Source organism: Lactuca sativa, chromosome 4 (assembly GCF_002870075.4).
Source record: "Lactuca sativa cultivar Salinas chromosome 4, Lsat_Salinas_v11, whole genome shotgun sequence".
Classification (NCBI taxonomy): domain Eukaryota; kingdom Viridiplantae; phylum Streptophyta; class Magnoliopsida; order Asterales; family Asteraceae; genus Lactuca; species Lactuca sativa.
In genome coordinates this window covers 77748424-77764736 of record NC_056626.2, presented here as the reverse complement: position 1 = coordinate 77764736, position 16313 = coordinate 77748424, and positions in this window count along the sequence as shown.

Genomic DNA, 16313 nt, shown 5'->3' with positions numbered 1-16313 from the left:
ACAAACAAATATTCACGAGTTAGTGCGATTTTCTTATCAAGACAAACACTATTGACAATCAGTATTAGTTGATCTTTGTTTTATCCAAAACATTACAACTTATCAATTTCAAATGTACAAGAGTAGAAAACATTTTACGCTACATTTGCTAATATGTCACTCACTGTACAATCTTGGAATATGACTCTAAGATTTGATTTTGGAACGAAGTATGATTCATCTGAACTGATTTAACCATTTCAATAATTCCTGATTCCTCTTCTTAGCCAAACAAATGCACTAAGGTGTCCTTAGAGGATCAAATTGTGATATGGTTTTTATAATCATTAAGATGATCATAAAACATGATACTCAAGTACTCTCCCATCTTTTCAGATTGGAGAAACTTTTATCTTTTTGCCTACTTTGATTCTTCTTATTCGTTCTGCTACACATTAAAACTTTTTCAATGATTCATAATTATACTTATTTTTGTAAACATAACCATATTTACTAACTTTAGTAAACGATAACGAATATTCTTTTCATTCTTTGTGGTGGATCTGGTCCAGTGCACAACCAAGTGTACCTGATCCCCTAATCCTTCACTTGACTCACATATACATGTGAACAAGGAATTAGTCTTAATTTACCAAAGATGAAATTTCTCATTCATCATAAAATACAAGTTGCATGATTCCAAGTTTCTATCCAACTGAAACTTAGGTGATGGGAATCTTTCCTTATTTGGTAAATTTTGACACTACCACAAATGAAAGAATCAAATCCATTTTCAACATTGCTAGAATATACATAAACATCAATTTTTCATAAATGCCATTGCAAGGAGATTTAAAACAAGATAAAAAATAAAATTTGATTTATTTATAAAATGCGGAAAAGTTTTCCTTACAATGCAGTTATAAATGAAAACTATGTTATTACAAATTTCTAAGCAATCTATCATAACTTCTAAGCGGCAGCTCAAAAATCCGATCATTGAACCATGCGATCGAAATCCATCTCTTCGCGATCACACTTAGCTTGCTCTTCATTTAAGTTTCCTTTCTTTTCTTCGATCCTACAAAACATCAAAATGCGACCCTATCACATCATGTATTAAGAATCTCCAAATAGGAACTTAATAGAGTTGGAAAGTGGACTTACCTGAAGCAGAGTCAAACATTTTCTGACTTTACCATCCTTATGGTCCTTCAAGTAGATACGGCAGCTTCGCAACCAATGTCCCTTCTCTTAGAAATAAAAGCAAACAGATTCTTTTGGAATGGTACACGAAACAATCTCAGACTTAGCCTTTCTCTTTACCATTTGGTCAGTTGACTTGACCATGGCTGACCCCTTTCCATTGGGAAGAGAAAACTTTTTTGGACTTCCAATGTTTCCATTGTCAATGTCCATGTAAGTTTGGGGGAGTATGTCTTCCAATCAAGTTTGCTTTACCAGTGCGCCAAATCATTGTTGATTTAGCCGCAATTAGCAAATAGGTAAGACCGATAAGGGTCATGTCATGATCTGTCATATAGCAGTCTTTAATGAAGTCACTATATGACTCAGTAAGTGATTGAAGAACCCAGTCAACAACCAACTTCCTTGAGACAACGACACCCAATACTCTCAGCCTGTCAATGTGTGACTTCATCTCCAAGACGTGAGTACACACAAACCTTCCATCTTGCTGTTTCATTGCAAGTAGAGCTTGAGTGACCTTGAACTTTTCAAGTCTTTGAACTTGTGGGTTAGGGAGAATAATTACAGGAGGTGGAGGAAGTGAAGTATGAAATTGTGGAATATCATCTTCATGTGGAAATCTTTTTCCAACAGATTCAGGAAGACCATAGTTGTCTGAACTAGACATCTACAAGGGAGAAATTCAAGTTAGTTGATTTAGGTCCTTAATATAATACCCAAACCGAAATATTAAGGCTAGGACCCAACACAATAATTTACAATTACTAAGAGGGATGCCATAATCCAATTGTAAAATATTTGAAGGTAGGTAAATGATGATTTACTAATTTCCACCATGAAAAATGAAATAGATTATTAAGTTTTAATTGGTTTAAAACTCCTAGATCTTTGAGATTCATTGAACAGTTCAATGACATATTTAAATCTCGAGTGTGCCCTTCAAGTTTGTGACTGGGATGCCGATGATCACAAACAAGGTGTGAATAACCATGCAAATTAGCTTGGTACACCCAATGTTAGAGATCACCTAATCAAGTGTCGGTTAACCACACACGCTCCATTGATCTATGATTAACATCAAGCTACCCTTTTTCACACATTGTCAGTCCCAGATTAGTGTGGGGGTTAACCACACACGCACCACTAACGACTTAAAAAGGTGCAAAGTGCGTTTTCATGGATTAGCACCATTTTCACATTTTCCTAAAGTAACTAAGATTTGGGAATTTAATAAAAGTTTAGTTACTTTATTTTTTATCATTATACTTTTAATGAGGGAGAATTAGTGTCCTATCCTACCCGTTCGGCTAACAACCCTTCACCAATCAAGGAAGCGGTGGGTGAGAGTGGACACCCATTAAACTGTCATTTTATAGGAAATAACCTTATACCCCCCTTATAGACCGATTTCGTGAATGAGGCATACTAACGGTATGACTGACTAGTCTTATACACACACACACACACACACACACATATATATATATATATATATATTATTAAACTTATAATATTATAAAGTATAAGAGTTGAATTTTAACTTTTAAAACTCTAGGGTTTGGAATTAAAGTTTCATTTAATGAGACTTTGCAAATTCCAAGACTTGAGGGCAAGTCTTGAAATTTTTCAAAACTCTTCACATTCATAACCTATGAGTTTAATTTGATTTTAATGATGAGACCTTTCATTTTACATAACTTGAGGACAAGTTATGGAGGTCATTAAACATCAATTAGATCATATTTCTAACATCTAAATTATCATATAATTCTTGATCTAACTAAACTCATATACAAGGCAATTCTATATCAATAATTTTAAAACAATTTGGTTTATCATATAAAACAACTATTTTAAAACTTTGATAATTATCTTTCTATTGGATGAGTATGATCACCACCATATCTTAAAAAACATATTTTTATGATTCAAAACAGTTTGTGGTAATGATCATATCCAATTTTGGCCAAAAACACGAATTTCTGCACTCTGATCAGCCAACTCGGCAAGTCCATGATCTGGACTCGTCGAGTAGCTTCATTTTTGCATGGACTCGTCGAGTTCCCGAGTGGACTCGGCGAGTTCATCATTCAGAATGCATAAAACTCAATTTTTTCAACTTTGAAAACAAGCAAGCATCAAATATAATAGAAAACAATCTTGGATCTGATACCACTGTTGGGTTTTGAGGACTATAACACTTCCTAAGTGCAAATGTAACCCTAAATGCTTTGGATCTATGTTTTCTCTAATTATACATGCATTTTACTTTTCCAAAGAATTCATCCTAACTAGCATACAATTGAAGCTATATAACAAAACTTTGGTTTTGATGCTTACCTCTTGAGTAGGGTAGAGTTCTTGACCTTTGAAAGCTTGAGCACCTCAAGTGTGATGCCTCTAATGGTTCACAAACACCAATATGCAAAATGAGGTTCTAAGAGAATAAGTTACTTGTCTCTATTGAAGTTGCAACCGATTTTGGTGCATGGAGGGGGCTATTTATAATTGTGAAAAGTGCTAGGGTTACACTTTGTAAACCCTAATGATCAATGACTTTCCATATTCCTATGCTCCATGGGTTTAATCTCCATGGACTATCCATGGGTTATATTATTTGTTTAGCTCATCGACATAATCATGGACCACTTAGCCCATACTATAAGAATGATTGATTTACATAATCAATCCCGCGATATTTAATTAGTCTCTTTTGACCACAAACTTAAATCCAAATTAATTCTTGGAAAATACTAATTAAATAACCATATTAATATATTATACTTATAATATATTAATAAGTCATAAATAACCTTATTCTCATAAAACCATCCTATCAAATTGCACTGGTGAAGGCAACCCAAAAGGACCATGCTACTATCGGGTCAAGTACATTTCAGTTATAGTTATGGGCTTAGACACCAAATCCAACAACTCTGGCCTAGTCAATGATGTGTCCTTAGATAAGTGATCAAATATTCCTCCATGCTACAAGATATCGTGTGGACATGATACATGGATTATAGTCAATCTCTCTGTGCAAGATTTATTCCCCGATTTCTGATTTATGACGACTTATATCAGACTACTAATTAAACACATCAATTTAGTCCAAGCTTGGCCAAGCACTTAAGATGTCATCATCAAATCATTGAGGGTCCTACAGATATCGCTTTTCCCGTTAGGGAAAAAATAACTTATAAACTTTGACTTATATGCTTGCACTATTTACTCATCAAATCACACACAACAATACGTTTTATAACATCAAGTTACTGATGTGTTTACGTATTATCAATGCACAACTGACTCATAAACAACAATTCATATATCTCTGTTTAAAGAATATAAGATATTATCGTCTCAAAATTACTCATGATAAAATCCACAAAGTAATTCTCTAAGTGTAGGTTAATCTAATATTTAAATCCCCATTTCAACGGTACTCATGAACACTGCATCAAACCATCGCGATGTCTAACCCCTTAGACAATCTACAGTTTGATTCATGAGAGTCTTAATTCGCTACTTACTTCCAAAAGTACGGTCGACTGTGGATGTTTGAATAATCCAATTATTCGGGAAGTAAAACATGCGAAGCGAAACACAATAATAACCTAATTAACTATGGTCTCAAAACTATTGAATATAAATAAAACTCTTATTATTTAATCACCATATTAATTAGACTTTATTAATTATATAATGTTTCGATTAATCCACTCAATACTTGAATTTAACATCATTATTGTCATGCATACCATGTCTCTCTATGGTCCTTCCTTTGTGAACAGATCAATTGGACATAATCCCAATGATGCTTATATCACAATTCCAAATTCTTATTATAAGTTTAAGAAATCCAAATTCTTTTCACCACTAAATGTGTTAGAGTCTAACCTTGCAAGCAATATCCTTTTGTGATGACGTGGAGTCAAAGTCAAAGAGACTTAGCCAACAATGTCACAAAAAATGCTTCATTGAAACTTTGTTACTTAAAACAAATTCATGGTAATGAAGTATCAAATTCAATGTAACTCCTTGAACACCTTACTTGCATTAAGGTTTCTAACTCACATGTAGGTTTCAATAGCCAACTCCTACTATGGAAATATTTCCATATTCCCATATAACCATCAATTATGAACAAGAATCACATCCATTCAGAATTATGTCAATATGGTCCGTCCGAATTTATACTATACTTCCAACTGTCCACAAACAACTAATCTTCAGTAAACCTTAGAGTGTTCTTGACAGTTGTTTAACAACTTCAATCACACCATGTTTTAGTCCTTTTCCCTCTCAATGCCATAGACATTTGGAAAATCAGAACAAGTGAATATTATAGCATAATCGATCCTATATTTGAAGCATATGGGATTCAATACACAATGTCTTATGTAAAGACATGATACTTGATTAGTCTCTTGCTATAATATTTCCATAGATTGAATTTCCTATGTCAAAACATTTCAACATGATATTCATATATGTCCAAGACTAAGTTTTATTAAATTCTTCAATCTAAACTTTTAGATTTGAAATGAAGTATAAGTTCTCTCTCCCCTATAACTTTCTATAGCGAAACAATTTTCAATCTTTGCAACTCGCAAATTTCTAACATTTGTTTCCTACAAATAGTATTGTTAACCTGCAACAATTAACATAACAATTATGCTCCTATCTGCATAACAATTATGCCTTTACTAGCTTTGACATGTACACATAAATCAACTGGACTTCTAGAAATCAATACTATTGACTTTCTTTCTAAAGTTTAGATTTCTGATATGTGGTGCTTTGATAAGTCTTCATCTAGACTTCGCAAGCTCATACACCTTCATTAGATAGCATATGTATGTGTTTAAATCATTTCAGAACTTATAGCAAGAAGTCCTGAATGTTCAAACTATTTCTTGCAATTTCTCACAATTCGAACTATGAAAAGGGATGTCGTAATCATATTGCGAATTTGATAATGCAATTATCACAACCACTAATCGTAATGATATTTATCAAATCTTTAAAATCTACTAGCTAAAGTGTTTCCTCATAATCATTTTCATGAATTAGAGCGAAACCTTTTGTCACCTACATTTTATGGTGTATGTGTTCCTATCCATGTGAATTTATCAATTCCATCCTACAATCATAAGATAAGGTAGAGGACAAAACCAAAAGCAATTTTATGTTTTTCCTTTCATGGACTGAACTTGCTTGTTGAAACATCCGAAAAATACGGTCCAAAAATTTCATTTTTAATTTATAAATAATACCATAATATCCCAAACCATCTTATAAAAACATAAGTGATAGTATCTCAAAACATCATATCAAAACACTATATCAAAATCACATGTCCAAATATCAGAGTAAATCATCCCAGGCTAAACGTTATGGTGTGTGCAATGCAGTCATCCTGAGCTCTTCCCCTTACTAGCAGAAGTACCTGAAACCAAAACTGAAAACGGTAAGTACGAAGCTTAGTGAGTCTCCCTAAACCACCACATACCATACACATAATCATGCTACTAGGAGATACGGGCCCCTCCTACACTTAAGGAGATATAAGACCTCCCACACTCCGCTAACTAGGAGATACGGGCCCCGACCACACTCCGCTGACTACGAGATATGGACCCGCCCACACTCGGCTAACTACGAGATACTAGCCCCGCCTACACTCCGCTAACTATAAGATACGGGCCCCACCCACACTCAACTACTAAGCATGCATACAAGTATCACACAGAAAACAAGTATAATCAAATCTATCAATCAATCCTATATCCACATTCACATTTTTCCTAAATTAACTAAGAGTGAGATTTTTAGAAAAAATGATTTAGTTACTTTATATCACATTATATTTATTAATGAGAATTAATTGTCCTATCGAACACGTTCAATTAACAACCCTCCACCATATAAGAGAGCGGTGGGTAAGAATGAATACCTAATGACGGTCATTTTACAGGCCGCTTCCTTAAACTCCCCTTATAGTATGGATTCGTGAATGAGGCGTACTAGGAACTTGACCGTCTTTTCCTATACATATAATATATATTAAACTATTATATATATATATATATATATATATATATATATATATATATATATATATATATATATATATATATAATGTGAATTTTAAACATTTTAAAATTTCAAGGGTTTAATCTTTTAATAAATTAAACTTTTAATTTAATTAAATTTAAACCATATATGGATTTATTAATTATCCTTTAACTAAATTAATAACAAAATCCGCCAGAATGTAATTTAGGGTTTACATTTTAAATTTCAAAAATTAAACCTTTTAATTTAAATTTCAAACAACCCTAAAATTAACTTTAATTAATAATCAAATTAATTATTAGTAACCAATTATAGATATATTAATTATCCTTTAACTAAACAATCAATTAAATTATTAATCATATCCATAAGGATAATTATAAACAAATAAAATCAACATTATCTAATTCATAATTATCTCCTAACATTTAGGTCATATTTAATTATCTAATACTACCAAAAATTGGATTATGGAAGATTTAATAAAAGATAATTACCAAATATGAACCAAATAAATCAAGTTAGGAAAGAAAATCCAAAATCGGGATTTGACGCATAAACTTGCCGAGTTGCAGTCCAACATGTCGAGTCTGAAGAAACAACTCGACGAGTTCGAAGAACAGAATGGCGATTCTGTTTTCTCCTCCTTGTTCAAGTTCATATTAGTATCAATTCCTTAGAAAACTAAACCTAGGCTCTAATACCACTGATGGGTTTTAAGTATAACATACAATCCCATGTGTGCATGCAATCCTAATTGAAGATCTACATTTTCTCTAAATGAACATACAATAATGAGCAACAAAGTACAAACCCTAGATCTATGGATAATAATCAAATAATAGGGTTATAACACATATATTTAAGATTGTTATTGTAAACAATCTTGAATCCTTGCTTGAAAGACCTTTGGTAGCAAGCGCCACAAGTGTCGCGCCTCTAATGGTTCACAAACAAACTCAAGCAACCAAGGAATACTATTGAGAGAGAGTAATAGAAGATAAATTTTTTCCCTTAGGCTCTTGGAGGATTTATTACTAAAATTTAACCCTAAGGAGGGTTTATATAGGTGTTAGGAAAGTATTGGATAAGGCAGGTATATCCAAGATAACCCTAATCCCTTAACTTCCTCCCTAAGGCATCCAAGGCACCCTTAGAGCCCAAGGAAACTGTGGGAGCATCTCGAATTCGTTCCCCCTACTATAGGGAGGTTCTAGAATTGCTCAATGCTCAACTATTAAACATTGTCACCTTTAGTCCCTGCAATTTCAATTAATTCCTTTAATCCCAAAATTAATTCAAAATTAATTTATGATTAAAAATTAATTAAACAATATGATTTCTAATTAATATATTATTTTCATAATACATTAATAAATCATTTATTTTGATTTCTAATTAATTTATTCACCAAGTAATAAATTAATAAATCACTTTTCTCTCTAACAGTTATCATATTTAATTGCTAGGTTTGAAGGCAACCCAAAAGGACTATGATACTATCAATTCAAGTTTATATCAATTATAGTTATGGGCTTAGACACCTAATCCAACACTTTGTCTATAGCAGATTATACTAATTAAGAAATGTTATGTTTTAATGCATAATCATACAACAATGTTGCTTTGTATATATGTTTGTTTTTACTTATATAAACTAATAAGTATTGTCTACTTTTTATGATGGGCATACCTTGTCTTCTTTTATACAACACCGCTGCTTAATTTGATCAGCAAAGCTTGTGGCTTCAAATATTCAATACATAGATTTTGTTCTAGTTTTTGACTTATAAAGAATGGAAAATGACACATGTATGTAGCCCACAAATTTTTTAGGGTTGACCCGTTTGGTCACTTAAGTTTTTTTTTTGTGACTTTATAAGGGAATCAAGTTGTAGGCAACCTGTCTTTTTGGTCACCTTTACTTGTTTTAGTTCGTTTGGGTGAAACTTGGAAAAACTCGGGGCCCACCCTTCTTCCTCCTCCTCCTCCTCCTCTTCTCTCTCTCTCTCTCTCTCTCTCTCTATATATATATATATATATATGTAATCGTTCAAGAACAGATATCCCCTTCCTCTTGCTCATCATCGCGGCAACTCAAACCCACAAATAACCTTCCTATTTTGGTAGAAATCAATTTTTGGGCTACATCTTCTACAACCCAACACAAACCGAACCTGCATTCTGGTTGTCATATCTCTGCCACTTTGAAGTCACTAACTGAACATCGATTTGATTTGACTTGGTCCTTCATAAAATATTAGCTGACGCGGTCCTAGATTGTTAGGTCACGATATTGCCCTTTTCCCTAATACCATCGCATCTGAAAACCATAGGGGTTGGAACCATCCTTTCCATTGACGGAGCACCCATCTAAAATCATCGTTCCTTGCCATTTCCTTCCTCCATCGATGCTAGTCCCTCCCACCCCACTGTCATATTCTCCTGGTTATGCCTTCAACACATAGCCTTCCACACAACACCTTCAACCCTTCCTCGTTCAATCATTCCTCCTGCCGCCCGCGTTCACCACCACCATCGGAAGCAGTCGACCTCCGCCTCTCCTAAGCCATCGCTAACCATTCAAGTAATTTATTTGTTTTTTTTCTCCATGTAGGTAAACATCGAAAAATCTGGTATTTAAGTTGGTAAAAATCAAATGAAAATTTTGATGAATTTCTTTGTTTGTGAAATCAGAGTATGTATATATGTGTGAAATCAGATTATATACAAATTTTTTTGTTTGGGAAATCAAAGTATGGTACTTCTCCATGTTGTCATCATTTTCTTTTCACTCAATTTACTAGTTTTTTTACCAATTGTAACAATGAGGCACTGTTCATGAATCACCTGGAACTCAGACTCTGAATGAAAATGATGATGAATCCGGTGAGTTGGAGAAAGAAAAGCAGAAGTTGCTACAGGCTGAGGAGCTGGTTCTGGTTCAAATGATAAAGAAAAGAAGAAGAAGGATGTTGGAGTGGAAAAGGGGAAGCATCATATGGAATCTAAAGTTGAATGTGGTCAAGAATCAGAAAATGTAGATCTAAAATCATGATGAACTCGACATTATATGTGTCACATGTATGGAATTGGAACAAACTATCGTTATGTAATCATGTATGAATAAATGATTCGAGTATTATTGGTCAAAGTCTATGTGGCAAAGGAAAATTGGTTAAAGTCTATGTGGAAAAGGAAATTTGGTCAAACAAATATAGCAAATGGGTAACCAGTGACCCCTTCATTATGTCCAAAAGGACATAATTGACCCAACAAAAATGAATTTGTTCCCTCATAAAGCTATGAAAATAGTTTAGAGACTAAAAGGATCAAGCCTAAAAAATTTGTAGGCTATATGTGTCATTTTCCATATAAAGAAGTGTCCTAAATCTTATGGAAAGGTTGTTGATTCTGCTTCTTCTTGATCAACATAGATTATGAGTTTAAATTTTCAACACATTGCTAGTTTTTAGGAACATGGGCTGTCATGGTTCTTATGGACAAGCTATGTTAACTTCTAGCAAATCAGTTAGAATTTTTTTAAGGTAAATTATAAAATTGGACGTTTCAAAATATTGTATTAGCACAGTTTTTATTAATGAGGACAGTTATTACAAGTTGTCATAAACAAATCACTTAACATGGACTAACAATAAGTTTCTTGCTTGTTTTATTTGTACGTATTTCAAAGATTACAATAGATGAGAAAGTACTTTTTGTGATTTTAATGTCATCAATCATTTATCTAAATGGAATTTATGAGTACTGAATGGGGTTTAAAGTTATACAGTATACTCATGTATAAGTTAATCGTTGTGGTGTGTATTAGATCCCAAACACAATAAACATCCGGTACTAAAACTTGGCGCTAGAAGTTTGATACTATAACTTGGACCTAAAAGTTTTGCACAGAAACTAAACGAATATATATATATATATAGATATATATATATATATATATATATATATATATATATATATATATACATATATATACACACACACACACACATACACACAATTTTATAATGGTTAGATAATTATGGGGCCCATTATTTTTAAGACAAAGTCATAAAAACCAGGAGAAAAAATCTTAGCCATTTAATTATGTTTTAATGGTATAGATTGTGATCCATGTCTATAGGTATTAACCAATCAAAATTAATAGCTGAAGAAACCCTAAAATACTACATACACATACACGAGTAGAAATTGTAACGCCCGTGTTTCTAGGCTAGACATTAATAATGATGTAATAGTCTAGGTCAACATTTGTAATTTGTTTTGAAATAATAAATTCTATTATTTAAGTATAATGTGTTTTATGCTTAATTATTATGATTTAATAAATTAAAAATAAAAATAAGCATCAAAATTAAATATTAGATAAACCCAATATCTATGAAGGAAGTTGTAGTGGTCGTGACAAGGATTCCAGATATATAAAGAATGTCGAAATCCGAGTTATAACGAAGAAGTTATGACCTGTCGAAGTTTCGCGACAGAACCAGTACGCCACTGCATGACGTAAATAGTGCATTTACGATAGAAGGATTTTTAGCCTTATTAATCTAATGAAAGTCGTTGTGCTCGTTAAATCGAGAGCATGCATAAAAAGAACGCCCAAATCTGACTTCATATGAGGAAGTTATGATTTTTCTTAGTTTTAGCTTAGTAGTAGACTGCTAAAAACTCGAATTTTAGATGGAGTGATTTTTAGCCGACACAACCTAAACGAGAATCGAAGGTCTCGTCAATAGTAGTACAACAGTAAAAAGACAGACGAAAACGGACATCGGATAAAGAAGTTATGAATTTTTAACGGATTTCCCTGTCCCGGTCTGTTAAAAATAATAATATTAAAAATAAAGTCAGAATTAGCCGACTGAGTCTAAACGAAAGTTGTAAAGTATATTCTCGCCTACGGTTGCATATAAAGAACATCAAAAATGGAACTCGTATGTGAAAGTCATGGATTATAGAAGTTTGGGACACAAAATCGAGAAAATCCGAGAAAAATTGCATGGCTGGGGTTCGGCCATGTCACCTTGCATGCGAGGCCGCTTCGTGTTTGCCACGTGCTTGCTGCTGATTCGACCGAAGATGTGGCCCAATAAGAAGTCGACGTGCCTCGCACCGGTGGCAGGTCCGAAGCGAGCCACGTGCCACGCCCTCACAACCGACACATGTCTCGCCACCTGCCCTGTCCGAGCCTCGTTGTTGCCGCATGTCCCTTCCTTCAGCTGGAGATCCGAACCTCGCACCTATATAAAGGGGGTGCGAGATTTCCCGAGTAACTTTTGGAATTTGCCACCTTTTCACCCTAAACTCCATATTTTTACTATTCGACTTTCCCGAAGCCCCAATATTATACCCAACATCCGAAACACGTTCCATAGTGCCAAAGAGCCTGAGAAATTTATCTTTTCGGTTTGAAGCGCAACCCTCGCAAGGCCATGTTTTTGGGAAAACATCCCGGTTTTATCGGAAATGATTATTTTAAGAGACGAGGTGCTGCCCAATTATCGTCTTAACAAGTGAGTGTATAGTCACTTTCATCTTACACATAGATATGAAGTATTCTCTATAAAATACATGTTATGTGTAATGATATTGTTTTTTTATTTGAAACGAGTGTTGAATAGATATTTTATACAAGTTTTAAACTTTATATTTATTTTTATCTACAAATATGTTAAGTAAAACATGGGTAAATGAAATAGTTGATGTATGTTAAAATGATGAGAGACCTCGATGTTGTTGTTGCTTTTGTTGTTATTGTAGTCATCTAGCGGAGTATAGATGACGACCACAGACCTTTCTAGACAGTCCAGTGGAACGCTAGCAGGTTCGCAACCTGTAGGTGTTGGTGAACTATATGTTTATTGGTGTACTCCATCCCCTCATGGTTGCCTTAAGGACATGTATGGCTGACGGATCCCCTTAGCAGTAGTGTCCATCCCAATGATGATCCTTAGGCTAGGTCCCTTGTGATAGGTGCTTAGGGACGTAAAGTGAGGATAACGGGAACATGTAATCAGGGTTATTGTTGGTTGATGAAATTAATAAATTTATTGTTGGTTAAAGAAACTAATAAATTTATTATTTGTGGGTTGAAAACCCTATATGCTCATCAGGCTACCAAGCCTGACCCACTCAGCTTTTTATATTATAGGTAGTGGACCCCAAGCATAGTCGGATGATGATGAGAGATTTTTGGATTTTAGGCCAGTAGTTGTAAATAACTGTTGTAAGGCTTATAATGTACTGTTTATGTTTTTGATCTGTATCGCAACATGATATCCCGAGATTTTAATATAAAATGAAAATATACATTTCTTTAAGAAATGTTTTGATAAATTTTTATCATGTTTTGTTTTGGGGACAAATTCCGCAACATCTTTTAAAAAGATTACTCTGATTTTATATTAAAAGCACAAATTAAATCGGTCTTTTCTGGCCGAGAAATTTGGGGATGTCACATAAATTACCCTTCTCATGTTTTACCTCATTTAAAATATATCTGCTTTTCTCCATTCTCTCTAAAAAAATGAGAACCCTATATTTACAGTCGTCACCTCCGTGCACAACCACATCTCCGATGACAAACTCCACAAACATTTTCTTTCTTCCCCCACCCTATACGTATCACCATTGCACCACCAGTTAATAGTTACCACTTACCTCCAGATCCCTGATCTAACGTCACAATTTTCCACCACTAATCGCCGTATCCACCACAATGAATTTCCTCGGACAAACAAACGCATCCCAACAAACGTCTATGGTAATATTAATTATTCCTCCTCCTTCTCCCATTCTCTCTGGTTTTAGATGACATATCTGTATCTACCATCATCGTCTTTGGTAATATCAATCTGTCACAAACATCTTTGCAGTATCGGCTTCACCGTCCCATGTCAGATTCAACACCACTTCCCCATTAAAGCACTAATCCCTCAGTAAGTTACACCTATGAAAGTTGATGACATCTTTCTATTTTTTTTTCTACAGATGTATCAGCTGGATAATAGACTATATTTTTTGTTTAGCGGAGAAAAAAATAACGATCAAGAATAATATTTGACTGCGACCTCTCTCATTCTCTTAGACATAATTTGTTTTGGGATAAAAAATTCATATATGAGATCTTATACTTTTAGATTTTTTCCTAGATCTTGAAATGCAAAGAAGGAAACAGAATGAAAGGTCATTATTTTGTGGTTTGGGCTAGGAAATATTTTGTATAAGTCTTGTTAAGTGATTGGTCATGTTTTACTTGTTTTGTAAGAGTTTACGGTTGATCTAGTATGTACGACCGTAAACAGGTTTACGGCCGTAAACCTGTTTACGGCCAACTTCCCCCTATATATATAGGGCTTGTCAGTGTCTTGTCAGGTTGTTGACGAATCATAGAGTCTCTTACTGTTTACGGCTCCAAGGTGTATTAGACGTTTATATGATATAAAACGTGTGCATGCTTGGATTATTCTGTCTTCTACCACATTCTTTGTTCGCTCGATTGATATTTGTCTTATCACTGTTTGGATTCTCAGTTTGAGGGATCTTACAATTGGTACCAGAGCAAGTCGGTGTCCAAACAAATGTCAACCGTGTTCACGGTTAAAGGATTTTCAGGTTCTTCATCATTTAAGGCATGATTCTATGTTTTCATCGCTTAATTTGCTGAAAAACTTGTGTTTTGCCTTTTTCTGGAAGTTTTTGGTTTTCACTGTTGAAGGGAGTACAACCGTAAATTCTCTCTACGGCCGTAAACAACTAATTTACATAAGCCGTAAACTGATCTGACCGAAAACTCATTTACGGTCGTAAACACCCTAGCCGTATTCAAGCTTACAACCATAAACTCTTGGCCATAAACAGTCTTCTTGATTTAATCTTCGTTTAATTCTTGGTTCTTCAAGTTAATAATAAAAATTAATAAAAAAATCAGAAATTAAAATGGACTCACAAAACTCAACAATTCATCATGAACTAGACTCCATAATAGGAAAAACCACTCGTATTCCTCGTTTGCTATCTGCTGAAGGTTTCCTAGAATGGAAATATCTGATGGAGAAATATATCAAAATGAGGGACTTCAAGGTTTGGCGAAGCATTCTGAAAGGACCTGTTAGGATCACCTCAACTCTAGAAAATGGAACAGTTGTCGATAAAGATATTGAAGACTATAATGATCAAGATTTTGCGAAGATTGAAGAGCAAGAAAGAGCTCTTGCTACAATCACTATGGCTCTTTCACCAGGTATTGCTCAGGGTTTTCGGGAATATACATCTGCCAAAGCTCTATGGGAGGCATTAATTGAAGTTTATGAAAGAAATGAAGAAATGAAAGAAAGTCGCCAGGATATGTTGAGACAGAAGTTCAATATGTTTAATTACATTTTGGGAGAATCTCTTGAAGCTCAACTGCAGAGGTTCATTACTCTCACAACGATGAATTCTGCAGGAATATTGGTTACCAAATCCGAAATCAACAAGAAGCTTCTCAATTATCTGCCTAAGACATGGGATATGAATGTTGTTATTATCAAGAAAACAAAGGATCTCAATCGTCTTAGTCTAGCTGAAACCATGGCAATAATTAAAGCTTGTGATTTGGATGACAAGCAAAGATAAATCAATCATGTCAATTCGTACTCCACTGCTAATCTTGGAATTCAATCCAATAATGCTTTCTCATCATTTACATCTCCTCAAGTGCAACCAGTTTTTGCTCCCCAATCATCATCATATGTTATGCAAGGTGCTCAAAGTCCAGTATCCTATCCACAAGTTGTTTCTTCATCAGAGACATCTGCTTCTGGTTCTGCTCCAATCTCTGCTTCAAATCTTCCGCCCAAGGAGAATGACGAAAATTTGGCTCTTGCGACCGGTCTTTTCAATTGTTATAATGCTTTTGTAGCAGGCGGGCTACCTCCTCAATCATCTTTTGCTGATTTGGATCAAATTCATCCTGAAGATGTTGAGGAAATGGATATAACTTGGCAAATCGCCATGGCAGTGTTTCGGGCAAAACA